Here is a 14,806-nt window from a genome sequence, read left to right as displayed (position 1 = left end):
GGACTTAGTGATGAATAGTAAAATAGTAACTCAAAGTTGGTGTTGAACAGTACTATTGGCATTGCCCGTCACTCTTTAAGCCCAGCACTATTCACGTATAGTACTATTCACGCATGTAGTCACTATTCACATATACTACTGTTCACGTATACGGTTTCTGTTGGTGATAATATTCTGAGCAAGTCAAAATGGACAACCAAAATGATCAGTCTAAATGGTGCAAATTACCATATATGGAGAAATAAAATAAGAGATCTCCTTATGGTAATCAAAACGTATTATTTGATGGGTTTATTATTTGCGCCGAATAACCTATGAAAATGTGACTATTTTAGTCATATAATTTGGTATTTTTGATGGGTTTGTTGGTCCATGTGATTAAATAGATGCAGGTATTAGTTTGACTCTATTTATTTGCCTTTTTGGGATAAAATCACTAAGTCAGAGGATGAGGAGCTACTGGATTCTTTTTGGAAGATTTATTCAAAGGTTTTGAAGAATAGAGAGGATCATGGGATTTTATTTTGTTGGATTTGATTTGATTGTAAATATATTTTTCTCAGTTTCCTTTGAAATAGTCTTCTCTTCTCTTCTATAAAAGGGAGAGATGGGCTATTAGTTGGGATATCGGAGTTTTGAGTTAATAATTCTTTTCTTTAGTTTGTAAGCTTGGAAATGGCCATACGTGGCTGAATTCTTTCAACTCCAGCTTAAGGTTTAATCAAGTGCTAATTATACCGAAGTGTTGTGAGAATTGTTCTTCTTTTTACTCATTTAACTCTTAAATATTTGTTTATCTCTTGCAATTAATGGTTTAGATGGATATTGTTGTACTATTTAATTAAGTAAATGGCCAGTTATTTGATTAATTTAGAGTGACAGGTGCTAGTTAATATAATCAAATCCGTAATTGTTTGATTGAGTTAACAATTTGTAGCAATTAATATAGCTTGTTTAGAGCCAGATTTTCAAGTTATATTAAAGGGATAAACAATCTTCTTGAATAGACTACACATGTTGTTTATTAGATTGAACTGGGTCTTTCTTATTCTTAATGCTACCAATATATTTTAATTTTAGGCGCGTGTCAAAATTAGTTATTGGTAAGGGATTAATCAAAGCGCGTTGTCTTGCTTATTCTGTTACTACGGAAAGACTAGGTTGTTTAAAGCATTTTTGGTAACCATAACCAATTTATTGATTATGTTAATAAGTCAATTGGAATTCAGTGATCAACACGAAGAACTAGTACAAGATTGACCTTGGCTGGAAATATTTCTCCAATTGAATTTCCCATTTTTAAATTACTATTTTTGCTAGATTCAATAATTTTTCCAATCCTCCCATTCATAATTCATTTTTATTTTCTGGTTTTAAAAATAATATTTTTAATCTTAGTCTCTGTGGATTTCGACCTTACTCACCATTTTCTTCAAGTTCTTTAGATTGGTAGTAAGATTATTAATTTTGGCGGATTCCACATGGGCCAAATTTTTGGCGCCGTTGCCGGGGACTAGAGTTAATTAATTATATTGTTTTTTTGTATGACCAGATCAGATAGTACAGGTGATCTCCAATACGATTCGAAAATCGAGAAAATTGCTAAACAATTGAGAAAAGAGGCAAAGCAGAAGAAACAATTGTCTACAGCTGCTACAGTAACTCTAGAGCAAACAATTGATCCTAAAGTTCCTACAACTACTTCACACCCAGAAGAGACTGTTGTTCTTGAACTTTCTGAAAGTTCAGGTGAGTTTGAACCGGAAGAGGAGATGGCTGATCAGAGAACATTAAGGGAGTTGGCAACACCTCCAATTAATCAAACTCCTCTTTGCATCACATACCCAGCTTTGGAGGCTGCATTTGAGCTTAAATCAGGTTTGATCCAATTATTGCCCACTTTTAGAGGTTTGTTGGATGAAGATCCTCACAAACATTTAAACGAATTTCATGTTGTATGCTCTACCATGAAACCCCATGGAATTTCTGAGGAACAAATAAAATTAAGAGCTTTTCGTTTCTCTTTAGCCGATTCTGCCAAAGAGTGGTTATTTTATTTGCCATCCGGATCTATTACGTCATGGACAGAAATGGTAAGAACTTTCTTAGATAAATTCTTTCCTGCTTTAAGGGCTGCCAGCATTAGAAGAGATATTTGTGGGAGTTGACAAAAGAATAATGAAACTCTACATGAGTATTGGGAGAGATTTAAGAAAAAATGCGCAAGCTGTCCGCAACATGGGTTTTCTGATCAAGCCTTAATACAATATTTTTATGAAGGTTTATTACCTATGGAGAGGCAAATGATAGATGCAGCAAGTGGTGGAGCAATCGATAATAAAACTCCCCAAGCCGCAAGGGAATTGATTTCCACGATGGCTGCAAATTCTCAACAATTCGGGTCTCGCCATGAACCTTCGAGAAATATTAATGGGGTAAGTGTTTCTTCTCTTGAAAATAAAATTAATGATTTAACATCTTTGGTTCAGAATTTAGTTGTAGGGAAAGGGCAGCAAGTTAAAGCTTGTGGAATTTGAGCCTATACTGGACATCCTACAGACATGTGTCCAACTTTGCAAGATGAAAGTCAAGAACAAGCCAATGCAATGGGAAATTTTTTAGGTCCTCAACGGAAATATGATCCGTATTCAAATACCTATAATCCGGGCTGGCGAGACCATCCAAATTTGAGCTATAGAACAAAGCCGTCAAATTTTCCAAAATTTCAGAATAGGCAGCCAGCACCTAATCATGGATCTTCTAGTTCAGGTATGTCTCTTGAAGACATTGTTAAATCACTTGCTACTAACACTATGCAATTTCAGCAAGAGACACGAACTAGCATCCAAAATTTGGAGAACCAAGTTAGCCAATTAGCCACTTCATTGGGTAAGTTAGAGTCTCAAGGTAAGTTACCTTCTCAAACTATTTTGAATCCGAAACAGAATGCAAATGCAATTACTTTGAGGAGTGGAAAGGAGCTGGAAATTCCAGCAGCAAAAAATTGTGTACGTGACTTGGTACCGGAGGAAGAAGTAGAGAAGGTCAAGCCAACCGATGGTGCGGAGTTGGAGAAATTTGAAATTCTGAAGATTCAGCCCCCTTTTCCTCAAAGATTTGCCAAGTCTAAGAGGGAAGAAGAAGAGAAAGAAATTCTTGACATATTCCGGAAAGTGGAAATCAATATTCCACTACTCGATGCTATCAAGAAAATACCCAGGTATGCAAAGTTTCTTAAAGAGTTGTGCACTAATAAAAAGAAATTATCTGGGTATATTGATGTGGGAGAAAATGTTTTTGCTGTGCTTCAAAGAAAATTACCCCAAAAATGCAAAGACAAAGGTATGTTTGCCATACCTTGTCAAATTGGTAATTTCAGGATTGATAGGGCTATGTGTGATTTAGGAGCATCAATAAATGTAATGCCTTATTCTATTTATTTGCAACTAAATGCTGGCCCTTTAAAAGAAACTGGGATACTTATTGTTCTTGCCGATAGATCTATAGTTTACCCCAAGGGAGTGTTGGAAGATGTGTTAGTTCAGGCGAATAACTTAATATTTCCAGCAAATTTTTATGTTATTGATATGGAGGATGATAAATCTTCTAATTCCTGTAATTTACTGCTTGGAAGACCCTTTCTTAGTACCGCTAGAACTAAGATAAATGTGTATGAGGGGACATTAACTATGGAATTTGATGGTGAGGTGATTAAATTTAATGTTTATGATGCCATGAAATTTCCCAATGATGTTTCTTCTGTTTGTGGCATAGATGTTATTGAATCATTGACTGAAAAAGTGCTTCATTTGAATGAAGAAGATAAGCTTAAGGTTGTGCTTTGCAATGACTTAAATTCAGAAAGCCTTGGAAAGCTTAAAGAAAAGTTTGTGATTGAAGAAGAATTACATGAAGTGGTGCTTGCACTAAAAGCACAAGACCCTAAGGTAAGTGATGGACCTATAATTAATTTACCTAAATGTCACCATGCTCTTTTGCCTTTTGTTTTGCAGCCACCAAAATTGGAGCTTAAGCCGCTGCCTCAACAATTTAAGTATGTGTTTTTGGGTGAAGAAGAAACCCTTCCAGTGATTATTTCAAATAAACTCAAGAAGGAGGAGGAGGAGAAGTTAATTCAGGTTCTTATGAAGTATAAGAATGCTATAGGGTGGACTATTGCTGACATCAAAGGCATAAGTCCATCCATATGCATGCATAAAATTTTGCTTGAAGAAGATAGCAGGCCAAGGAGAGAAGCACAGAGGCGTCTTAACGCACCTATAATGGAGGTTGTCAAGAAAGAAATCGTAAAGCTTTGGATTCTGGTGTGATTTATCTAATTTCGGATAGCAAGTGGGTAAGCCCCGTTCATGTAGTACCTAAGAAAACGGGCATTACTGTGGTAGAAAATCCCGATGGTGAGTTAGTTCCTGCTCAAGTTCAAAATGGATGGCGTGTTTGTATAGATTATAGGAAACTAAATGCAGCAACGAGGAAAGACCACTTTCTGCTGCCATTTATTGACCAGATGCTTGAAAGGTTAGCGGGTAGAACTCATTATTGTTGTGTAGATGGATATTCAGGATTTTATCAAATTCCAGTTGCACTCGAAGATCAAGAAAAGACAACATTCACATGTCCATTTGGAACTTTTGCTTATCGACGAATGCCGTTTGGGCTTTGTAATGCCCCAGCAACGTTTCAACGGTGTATGATAAGTAACTTTTCTGATTTTGTAGAGAACATTATAGAAGTTTTTATGGACGATTTTACTGTTTATGGAAATTCTTTTGTTGAATGTTTAATAAATCTTGAAAAAGTTTTGGGAAGATGCTTAGAATCTAACCTTGTTCTTAATTATGAAAAATGTCATTTTATGGTTGATCAAGGGCTTATTTTGGGTCATATTGTTTCTTCTAGGGGTATAGAGGTAGATAAGGCAAAAGTCGATGTTATAAAATCTTTACCTTACCCCGTAAGTGTACGAGAAGTTCACTCTTTTCTTGGACATACAGGCTTTTATCGGCGATTTATCAAGGACTTCTCAAATATTGCTCAACCTTTATGTAAACTCTTGCAAAAGGATGTTGATTTTCAGTTTGATGAAGCCTGTAAGCAAGCATTTGACATATTGAAAGAGAAGTTGATCACAGCCCCTATTGTTCAAGCTCCAAACTGGAATTTTCCATTCGAGATAATGTGTGACGCTAGCAATTATGCTGTAGGGGCTGTTCTTGGGCAGAGAATTGGCAAGGAATCTCATGTTATTTATTATGCCTCAAGAACACTTGATAGTGCTCAAAGCAACTACTCCACAACGGAAAAAGAACTGTTAACTATTATATTTGCTTTAGAAAAATTCCGTTCTTATTTGCTTTGCACTAAGGTTATTGTGTTTTCTGATCATGCAGCTCTGCGGTATTTGTTGAAGAAGAAAGAAGCTAAACCTAGGCTAATAAGATGGATCTTGTTACTGCAAGAATTTGATGTAGAAATTAGAGATAAGAGGGGGTCTGAAAATTTGGTGGCAGACCATCTTAGCCGGTGTTGACGCGTAATTTTATGCCCCACCTGACCCGATGATGATAATGAGGATAAGGGATGAAAAATCACGATAAACCAGAAGCGTTTAAACCAAATTTTGAATCAAACCGGCCCAAAGGAGCCTGACCCGCGTTAGGGTTGCGTCACGCAGCTAGTACCTGCGTGACGGCACTTTTAGATGCTTCACGCAGCTCTAACAGGGCTGACACCTCTGGCGCGCGCCCGTGCAACGGCCTGCACTGTTTGTATGGATACGCGGCAACTGTACGAAAAGTAAGTCGCGTCACGCAGGTTACGGGTGTGTCACGCAGCTTATACCTGCGTGACGCGACTATGCTCTGTTGCCCTAGCCATATAAATACAACATTTTACAGCAAAAACGGGACTTTTTGACATTTTTGCTCTCATTTCCTCTAAAAAGATAACCTTCTGAGATTAAGTTTTTGATTAACGACTAGAGCTTTTCCTCAAGAACTCAACTGAGTAAACTTGAGGAAGATCAAGTCATAGATATCGTAGGTTTAAAATCAAAAAATACAAAAAGATAAAAAAGAGGAAAAGAGAGGAAAGAAAGAAAAAAAGGAAAAATGATTTATTTTTGTGAAAGAATTGGGTGATCACGCTTCTGGGATCGTGAAAAGTTATACCAGTGCATGAAATCCTCAAATCTGAGGGCTAGGTAACGATTCTAACTTTTCTTTTTCATTTCTAGTATTCTGTCTCTTAAAAATCTCATTTTCATAGTGTTTAGTTGACCTATTATTGATAAAACGTAAGTTTGCCCATTGTTGAACATTCCTGGGTTGGTTTTAATCACCTTTAATAAAAAAAACACATAGAAAAGAGCAGTTTGAAAGGTAGTTGCGGACCAGAGCAGCCGCGTCACGCAGCTACTACCTGCATGACGCGACTGTTCATGTCCAAGAGCCCTTAGTTTGGATTGGACCACCTGCGTGACGCAGCTGTTCGCGTACTCAGTTTTTATTTTGTTTTATGCTTTATTTAATGTATCGCTGTAAATAAATAATCAATATGTCTGAATATTTTAAATAAGTCACGAACAGTTCCGTCACGTAGCTAGGAGTTCCGTCACGCGACTGTTCTTCATAGAACAGCTGCGTGACGCAACTGTTCTAGTCTACAGGACCATAACCAGAGTTCCGTCACGCGACTGTTCTTCATAGAACAGCTGCGTGACGCAACTATTATGAACCCCAGAATAAAAATAAGAGCTGCGCCACGCGACTGTTCTTCCATAGAACAGCCGCGTGACGCAACTGTCCTCCAGTCCCAGACTACTTTTATTATTTTGTCTTAATTTCACCTCATTAAATAGATTTCCTAGCTCAATCCGGGAAATAATCAATAATGGGCAAATTGAGTTTTAGTCAAACCAAGTCAATTAATCTGTTGTGATCATGGTATTTTGAGATTTAATATTTGTTATTTCCTTTTAATTATATTATTAAACTCGGTTTGTGGCCCGCCTTTAACCATAAGGCAAGAGCGGGTCTTTCAATTATTTTTGCTATATATGGTGGATGAATGGTGAATGTGATGTTTAATTTATGAATGAATGCAATGAATGAATTTATTTGGGACGGTGAATTAATTTTCCATTTACGAACTCGATTCGATTTGTTCGGGTTGGGTTTACATAATTGGCTTTTCTAAAAATAAAACCAATTAGAAATCGTAGGTTAAAAGAGGCCGGTTTTTCCGGGCGTCGGCTTCCAATGGGCCGACGTACCTAATTCCCTTATCTAGAATCGTACTTGGTACGCCTGACCAGTTTTCTTTCAAATAATTAGGCCTTAAATAAAATGGGTTAAAAGGAGTCATTTTTGTAAAATAAAATTGAAAACGGTCCCATTGCCGAAATAATGGGTGGCGACTCAAATGATTTATAAGACCGATTTATCGGCATCGCGTATCCAAAAGATTTTTATCACCTCCTTCCAAAATAAAACAAATAAAAGAACCAAATTTTGATGTTTTCTAAGGTCCTTCCGGGGTTTTGGGATTTTGACGAAAACAGTTTGGCGACTCTGCTGGGGATCTTGCACCCATTAATCCCCGGTTGTTTTTTTTTAACAAATTAATAGTTGCAATTAGGAATTGACTCTAAAAATCCTACTATTTCTAAATAAAATTGGTTAGAAAAAGCCGATGGAAAATTGTTAATCGTCCATGTATGTTTAATTGCTTTCCTTTTTCTTTCTAGGATTTTTGCATTCGTTTGCATTTCTCTCTTCTCACCTCATTCTACCCGTATCACCCTTCGGTACTGGTGTTAAGTTTGACGGTGGATCTAGCCTAAACCTCGCGTTTTAGTTGCATCCATCCGAGAATTAACATTACTACCAACCGCAAGCCTAGTACCTTAAAGGTGCGTCAAAAGGAGTAGGCCCAACAAAGCCCGAATCCTGTTTGCGGAACCCAGACTTTGTTAAACCCAATAAGACTAAAGCCAATGCACATAGTTAAAAGCCTTAGTTACTTCCCCTAAGGTGCACCCGATTCTATTTACTGTTGATGTGCCGCATCCATTTCCGAGAGTTTATATCGTCAATCTCAAAACCCCCTGTTAGTTGTCGAGATTAGACCAATTCCTAGGAAACAGATGTCGGAATTTATACCAATGGAATCCGTGTGTGGGAGAAATAAGGTTGGAAGGCATGCATTTCCCAACTCCCGTTCCCCTGTTTGATATAAACTGTACATATGTTGTGACATTCATGCATCACGTAATATTTTCTTTTTCAGCCATGCATTAATAAGAGCTAATGTTCGGTATGGACATTTGACCTTGATCTTGAGACTGGATTTCAAATTCGTTTTGAATAATATTATGCAATCACTTGTAGTGAATCAATACCGAAAAGGAAAGGGAGATATCAGGGGTTGCGATTCCTTTGTCTTTTTACATTTCTTGTATTATCTGAAAATAAGTGAGAGATTACAAAATTTATAACAAAATAAAATGAAAATCCTCGTTGGGACCATATGTTCCAAGGCAAAAAGTAAGGATGCAACAAAATAATAAACAATAACAAGAGTAAAATCCCGCTCGAAAATTCTTTCATTCCGAGGCAAAAGTTAGGGATTTGAGAGAAAATAGTTGATCGTAAATCCAAAAGGAACGGTCGACGACAGATAATGCCCGAAATGTTTAAATACAAAATAAGTTGTTGACGTATTATTCATACCGAATTTTTGGTCCAGTCGTCGAAATCGAGATCTTATTTCCATGCTGGCTTTAGCACATTAGAAATGCATTTCTCATCCTATGTGCTTTCATTTTTGCATGCATACATACAGGACCCCTTTAACTCAGAAATTTTTTGTCAGAATTGATCCTTGCCGGGAAACCGCTTCGAGAGTTTGGCAACGACATCCTGGTCAATGTTTAATCAGAACATCCCCAATTCCTGAGTTTATTCCAGTCAGTTTAGTAAGTTATTCGAGTTCATTAGATTCAGAGCCCGGTTCAGATCCAGTAGAAATGGCAGATGATATGGGAAATGAGACCGGATTCTCGCAAGCTCAGATAAGGACCATTGCTCAGATTGTGGCCGCTACTCTCGCTCAAGACAGGGCGCAAAACCAAAATACTCCCCCTTCTAACAGCCAACCTGTGGTTGAAGAGAGGCAAATGCCAGATCCTGTATCAGATAATCAGACCTCTGTGGGAAATACTACCCCTGTCGAGAATGATGTGCTCAAGCAACTTGCCGAGCTGAAGGAAAGATTTGACAAAATGGCTGCAGTAAAAGAAAAAGACCCGGTCACCAACTTCCACATAACCGAGTATGTGTTGCACCCAACCAGCTCTGCCTCATTTAAGACTTTCAAGCATACCATATTTGAAGGAGATAATGATCCTCATTCTCACCTGTCCGAATTTCTCCGAGTCTCTCAAATGAACCGGTACAACGAGGAAGATGTTTTGCGAGCATTCCCGCAAACATTACACAAGGACTATCGAGGTGGTATGATGGTCTAGATGAAGAGGTTCAGAAGAATTGAATCAAACTGCAGACTGCTTTTCTCAAGCATTTCAAAACCGACGAGAGTGATGAGTTCGGTTTGCGCGACTTGGAAAATTTAAGACAGGGGAAGGACGAGAGCTTTTCTGACTACTATAGGAGGTGGAGAACCAAGCTGTATAGAGTTCAGACAAGGCCAAAAGACAAAGAGCTGATTAGAATCTTCAGTAGGAGTCTGTTGCCCTTCTTTAAGGAAAGGATGTTAACTCAGCCTCTCACTGATTTTGCTTTGGTTCAAAGCACTGGGTTGAACATTGAGGAGTTATACAAGGAAGAAAAGAAGAAAAATAGAGGGTTTGGCAACTACCGGACTTCTTATGGTGACAGAGGTGCCGGAGGCAGTAATCAGAACCAGTTGGGGAACAGCAATACAGTGGGGGCAGTTAATGAGAGAACTAGAAGAGAGTTCACTGATTTAGGGAGACCCTTGACCACAGTGCTAAGGTCATGCATCAAGAATGGAGTGCTGTCGAAGCTGCCAGTCGACCCGACTAAGCTTGTGCGAGGGAGGTATATGGACCGAAACTGTGATTATCATCAGTGCAAAGGGCATTCAACTGATGAATGTTTCAAATTGAGGCATGATATTCAGGATTTGATTGACAGTGGGAAGATTACTAAGCCTTCAGACAAGAGCAAGCCAAGTACCAAGAACAATCCGCTTCCCCAATATCAGTACAGTTATCCATCCCGTAAGACTCAATCGGGTGGATCAGTCAATGCGATCGGGAGTGGATTACCAGAAGAAGTGGTATTGGCAGAAGCGGAATGGGAAGAGCGGATGTGCGCTATGTTGAACATATGGGATGACTGTAGTAGCGATGAGGAAGAGAAGGTGCCAGTGAAGATTGAAATCGAGAAAAGCATCACGGTGAAGGTAGGCGATGTGCCGGAAGATGAGGATGAGCAGCTCCAGCTTGCCATTCAAAAGAGCTTAGCCGACCAAGAGGAACAATGGTATTACAACAGTGAAGAGGAAGTGAACGAAGTAGGTGTTCAGAGCTTGACCCAGAGTGGGCGAGTATACAATCCCGAGAGCAATATGCAGGCTAAGGGAAAAGAGGTGGTTGTTGATGGAACAAAGAAGAGAATGACAGAGAAAGGCGGAGATGAGCCGAAAGAGAAAAAGAAAGAGGAAGAGGTAGCTAAAGGGCCAAAGAAGACTGTCGAGGCTGGAGAAAGCAGTCAGAATAAGGCACCTAGTGGGGTGACCGCCAGCTCGGTACTAAGTCAGTTGCAAAGAACGAGAGCCGATATTTCAATATGGGATTTGCTGATAGCGTCCAAGGAGCATAGAGAAGCTTTACTTGAAGCCATGACTTTTGTCAGAGTGCCGGCTCGGATTCAAAGCATTGATATGATCAACGTGCTACAACGAAGAATAGGCGAGGTCACTTTCTTTGACTTGGACCTTCCACCAGAAGGAAGAAACCACTGTAAGCCACTGTATATTCAGATTGCCGTCAATGGACGCGATACCCGGAACGTGATGGTGGATAGTGGATCGGCACTGTGTGTATGCCCGTTGAAAATGCTGTCTAAGTTTAAAATTGAAGAGTCTGAACTCGAGCCATCAAATATGGTGGTCAAAGCTTATGACAACACCATGCGGAACGCAAAAGGAACTTTTAAAGCAAAGATATCCACAGGGGCTGTGGAGAGCTGGGTAGACGTAGTTGTGCTGGACATTTTAGCCAACTATGCTCTGTTATTGGGAAGACCTTGGCTCCATCCTTTAGGTGCAGTTCCGTCCACCTTGCACAGAAAAGTAAAAATCCCGTGGGGTATAGATGTGGTGACGGTCAACGCGCAAGAGGATCTGAGTGTGGCAACAGTGGAAGGTCTAGAGTTGGCGGTACCATTATCGGGTTTTCAGGTGGCAGTAGTTGATGTGCCCACCACCGAGAGCAAGAGTGCGGTGAATAAAATGAGTCCTTTTTCGAGAAAGATGATGAAGAAGATGAATTGGCAGTACGGCAAAGGCTTGGGTCGAGAGCTGCAAGGAAGGTTTGAACCACTCTCATCGGCATTGGGACAGCAGGACAAGCGCGGATTGGGTTATTCTGAGAACCAGGAGAAGGAGAAGTATGAGATTCGGTCTCCGGTCAGAGGGTCGAATATGAATCATATCTTCTTTATTCCACAAGCTGAAGGAGAATTCCAAAGTAGAGGAAAGACTTATCCCGGCTTGGAGATATTTATGACCGACTATGAGGAGAAGCTGATCAAATCACCCGAGCCTTCCTTGGAACAGCTGGTAGATGGAACCAAGTTTATGGTGTGCATGACAGAAGCAAGCACCGAATCTGAGCGGTCAAAGCGGATATCTGAGTTTGAAGACTTTTTGGGGATTGGGGATGAAGCTTCAAAGCTGGTGCAAGAGCAGAAGGCCAAGGCGCAGATCCTCCAGTCAGTTTTAGCCACTGAAGATGCTGAAGAGGCAGAGAGGAAGGTGCTGAAGATGAAGCTAGCTGAAGAAAAGATAGAAGCTACCCCGGCAGAAGAAGAAGAAGGTGCAGATGCCGATGAAGTAATCCAGGCGATAAGGGATACTTGTAATGAATGTATTGAACAGGCAATTAATCCTGTATTTTGTTTTTCTGATCCTTGTTTTGAGAACACTATGGATGGTTTTCCTCTTTTATTTCAATCAATGGAAGTGAACTTTGACTATTTGTTTTCTTATTTTCTTAATTGTCACGTTCATGGCATTGATTATACCACTCGCATATTTGACATAAATGCATTGCATCATTTTGCATTTAATTTAAGCACCACTGAAGATCCTAAAATAATCGAAATCGGATCAGACTTTAAACCTGAGCTCAGACAGGATCTTCAAGAATGTATTAGAAGAAATTCAGAGGTATTTGCCTGGAGCTATGCGGACATGCCAAGAATCGACAGATCGATAGCAGAACACTTCATTCCTACTGAACAGAGCGTTAAGCCAGTAAAGCAAAAAAGGAGAAGGGTCAGACCAGAGTGGCAGGACAAGATCAAAGCTGAAGTCCAGAAGCAGTTGGACGCGGGATTCTTAGAAGTAGTTCACTATCCGGAATGGTTGGCAAATATAGTCTCAGTGTTGAAGAAAGATGGGAGGATAAGAGTCTGTGTTGATTATAAGGACCTGAACAAAGCCTCGCCTAAGGATGACTTTCCACTTCCGCACATTGATGTTTTGATCGACAGTGCTGCCGGAATGGGATGTTATTCTATCATGGACGGATTTTCCGGATACAACCAGATACTGATGGCCTTAGTGGACAAGCACAAAACGGCCTTCACCACGGATTTCGGAACCTTTTGCTATAGGGTGATGCCATTTGGACTAAAGAACGCCGGGGCAACATACCAAAGAATGGCTACAACATTATTTCATGATATGATCCATAAAGGGTTGGAAGTATATGTAGATGACATGGTGATCATGACAAAAACACAGGAAGAACACGCGGAGATGCTGGAGAAATTCTTCGCACGGGTCAAGCAGTATAACTTGAGACTCAATCCCAAGAAATGCGTATTCGGAGTGACAAAATGGAAGTTGTTAGGCTTCGTCGTAGGACCTAACGGGATTGAGGTTGACCCAGACAAAGTAAAAGCCATTCAGGATATGGAACCGCCAAGGACAGAACGTCAGGTGAGAAGCTTCTTGGGTAAAATTCAGTACATCAGCAGGTTTATTTCGAGGTTATCCATCACTTGCGCTCCAATTTTCAAGCTGCTAAAGAAGAACCAGTCAGTTAAGTGGAACGAAGACTGCCAGAAAGCCTTTGACCACATAAAGAATCTGATGACTCCACCGGTGCTTAGTTCACCTAGACCAGGAGAACCTCTAATCTTGTATTTGTCCATAGAAGATACAGGAGTTGGAGCGATGTTGGTACAGCCGGACGCCACTGGAGTAGAAAAGGCAATCTACTACATTAGTAAAAAACTACTGCCTATCGAAGAGAAGTACAACCTGATAGAGAAAACATGCATGGCAGTAGTATGGTCAATAAAGAAGTTGAGGCCGTACTTTGATTCCTTCAAGATCACTTTTGTCTCCAAGATTGATCCTTTGAAGTATCTACAGAGAACGCCTACTCTAGAGGGACGGTTGTCTAAATGGTTGATTCAGATGTCTAGTGTGGACACGGACTTTGTAACGAAGAAAACGGTCAAAGGCCGGGCTGTAGCAGAATTCTTGGCAGAAAATCCAATTGCAAGTGATGAACCTTGGGAATTGGAATTTCCAGATGAACATTTATAATGTATCGAGACAGGGGCTTGGAAGTTGTACTTTTATGGATCAGCCAACAGAAATGGAGCCGTAGCTGGTATTGTGATAGAAGCACCTAATGGCAAAATTACCACAATGTGCAAGAGACTGTTGTTCCCGGTCACTAACAACATGGCTGAATACGAAGCATGCATCATGGGGATGGAAGCTCTCCTTGCGTCCGGCGCTAAGGAAGTCGAAGTAATAGGAGATTCTTTATTGGTTATTGAGCACGCCAATGAGAGATGGAAGGTAGAAGAAGAAAGATTGAAGCCTTATGTTGAGTACTTATTGAAGAAAGCAGCACTATTCGACAAGATCACCTTTACTCACATAGGAAGAACCTATAACAGAATTCCAGATGCCTTGGCAAACTTAGCGTCGGCTTGGCAGGATTTGAGTAAAGTTCCGAAGAAACCATTTATCATTACCACAGCCAATATCCCGTGCTATAAAGAACATTTTGTGAACTAGGTAGAGTCAGAGGAAGAACCATGGTTTACGGATATTCTGAGGTATATGAAAGACGGTACTTTTTCTGATGATGCAACGAAAGAAGACCGTGCAGTTCTCAGGAAAATGGCTTTGAACTATGTTTTAGCCGATAGTGAACTCTACAGAAGAGCTTGGGATGGGATGTTGCTGAGATGTGTGAGTAAGCAAGAGGGAGAAGACATAATGAGGAAGGTGCACGAAGGAGTTTGCGGTACTCACAAGAAAAATCATGAGGCAGGGTTATTTCTGGATACAGATGGAAGGTGACTGTGTTCAGTATGTGCGTCATTGAAAAGTTTGCCAATACCATGATAATAAAAGCCACTTACCTGCTGTCGAACTCCACCCGACAACTCCTTCCTGGCCTTTTTCTGCATGGGGTATAGACGTCATCGGCAAAATCTCACCCGTAGCATCGAATGGCCATCAATATATATTGGTTGCAGTTGAC

At 40.0% G+C, this 14,806-nt stretch overlaps 1 non-coding gene and 1 pseudogene across 1 annotated transcript; one reads left to right on the top strand and one right to left on the bottom strand.

The window, feature by feature from the left end:
• Positions 1 to 2,138: 2,138 nt before the first annotated feature.
• On the bottom strand, positions 2,139 to 2,245 carry LOC149499215 (small nucleolar RNA R71). Its single transcript, XR_016319089.1, has one exon. It is a non-coding gene; the product is annotated as a small nucleolar RNA R71 (small nucleolar RNA).
• Positions 2,246 to 2,561: 316 nt separating this feature from the next.
• The window catches only part of LOC149499214 (uncharacterized), a 35,054-nt pseudogene continuing 22,809 nt past the window's right edge, over positions 2,562 to 14,806 (top strand).

Source organism: Jatropha curcas, chromosome 1 (genome assembly GCF_041381405.1).
Source record: "Jatropha curcas cultivar XTBG-Jc1 chromosome 1, XTBG_Jcur_1.0, whole genome shotgun sequence".
NCBI classification, from domain to species: Eukaryota; Viridiplantae; Streptophyta; class Magnoliopsida; order Malpighiales; family Euphorbiaceae; genus Jatropha; species Jatropha curcas.
This window is presented reverse-complemented; position numbering and strand designations above follow the sequence as displayed.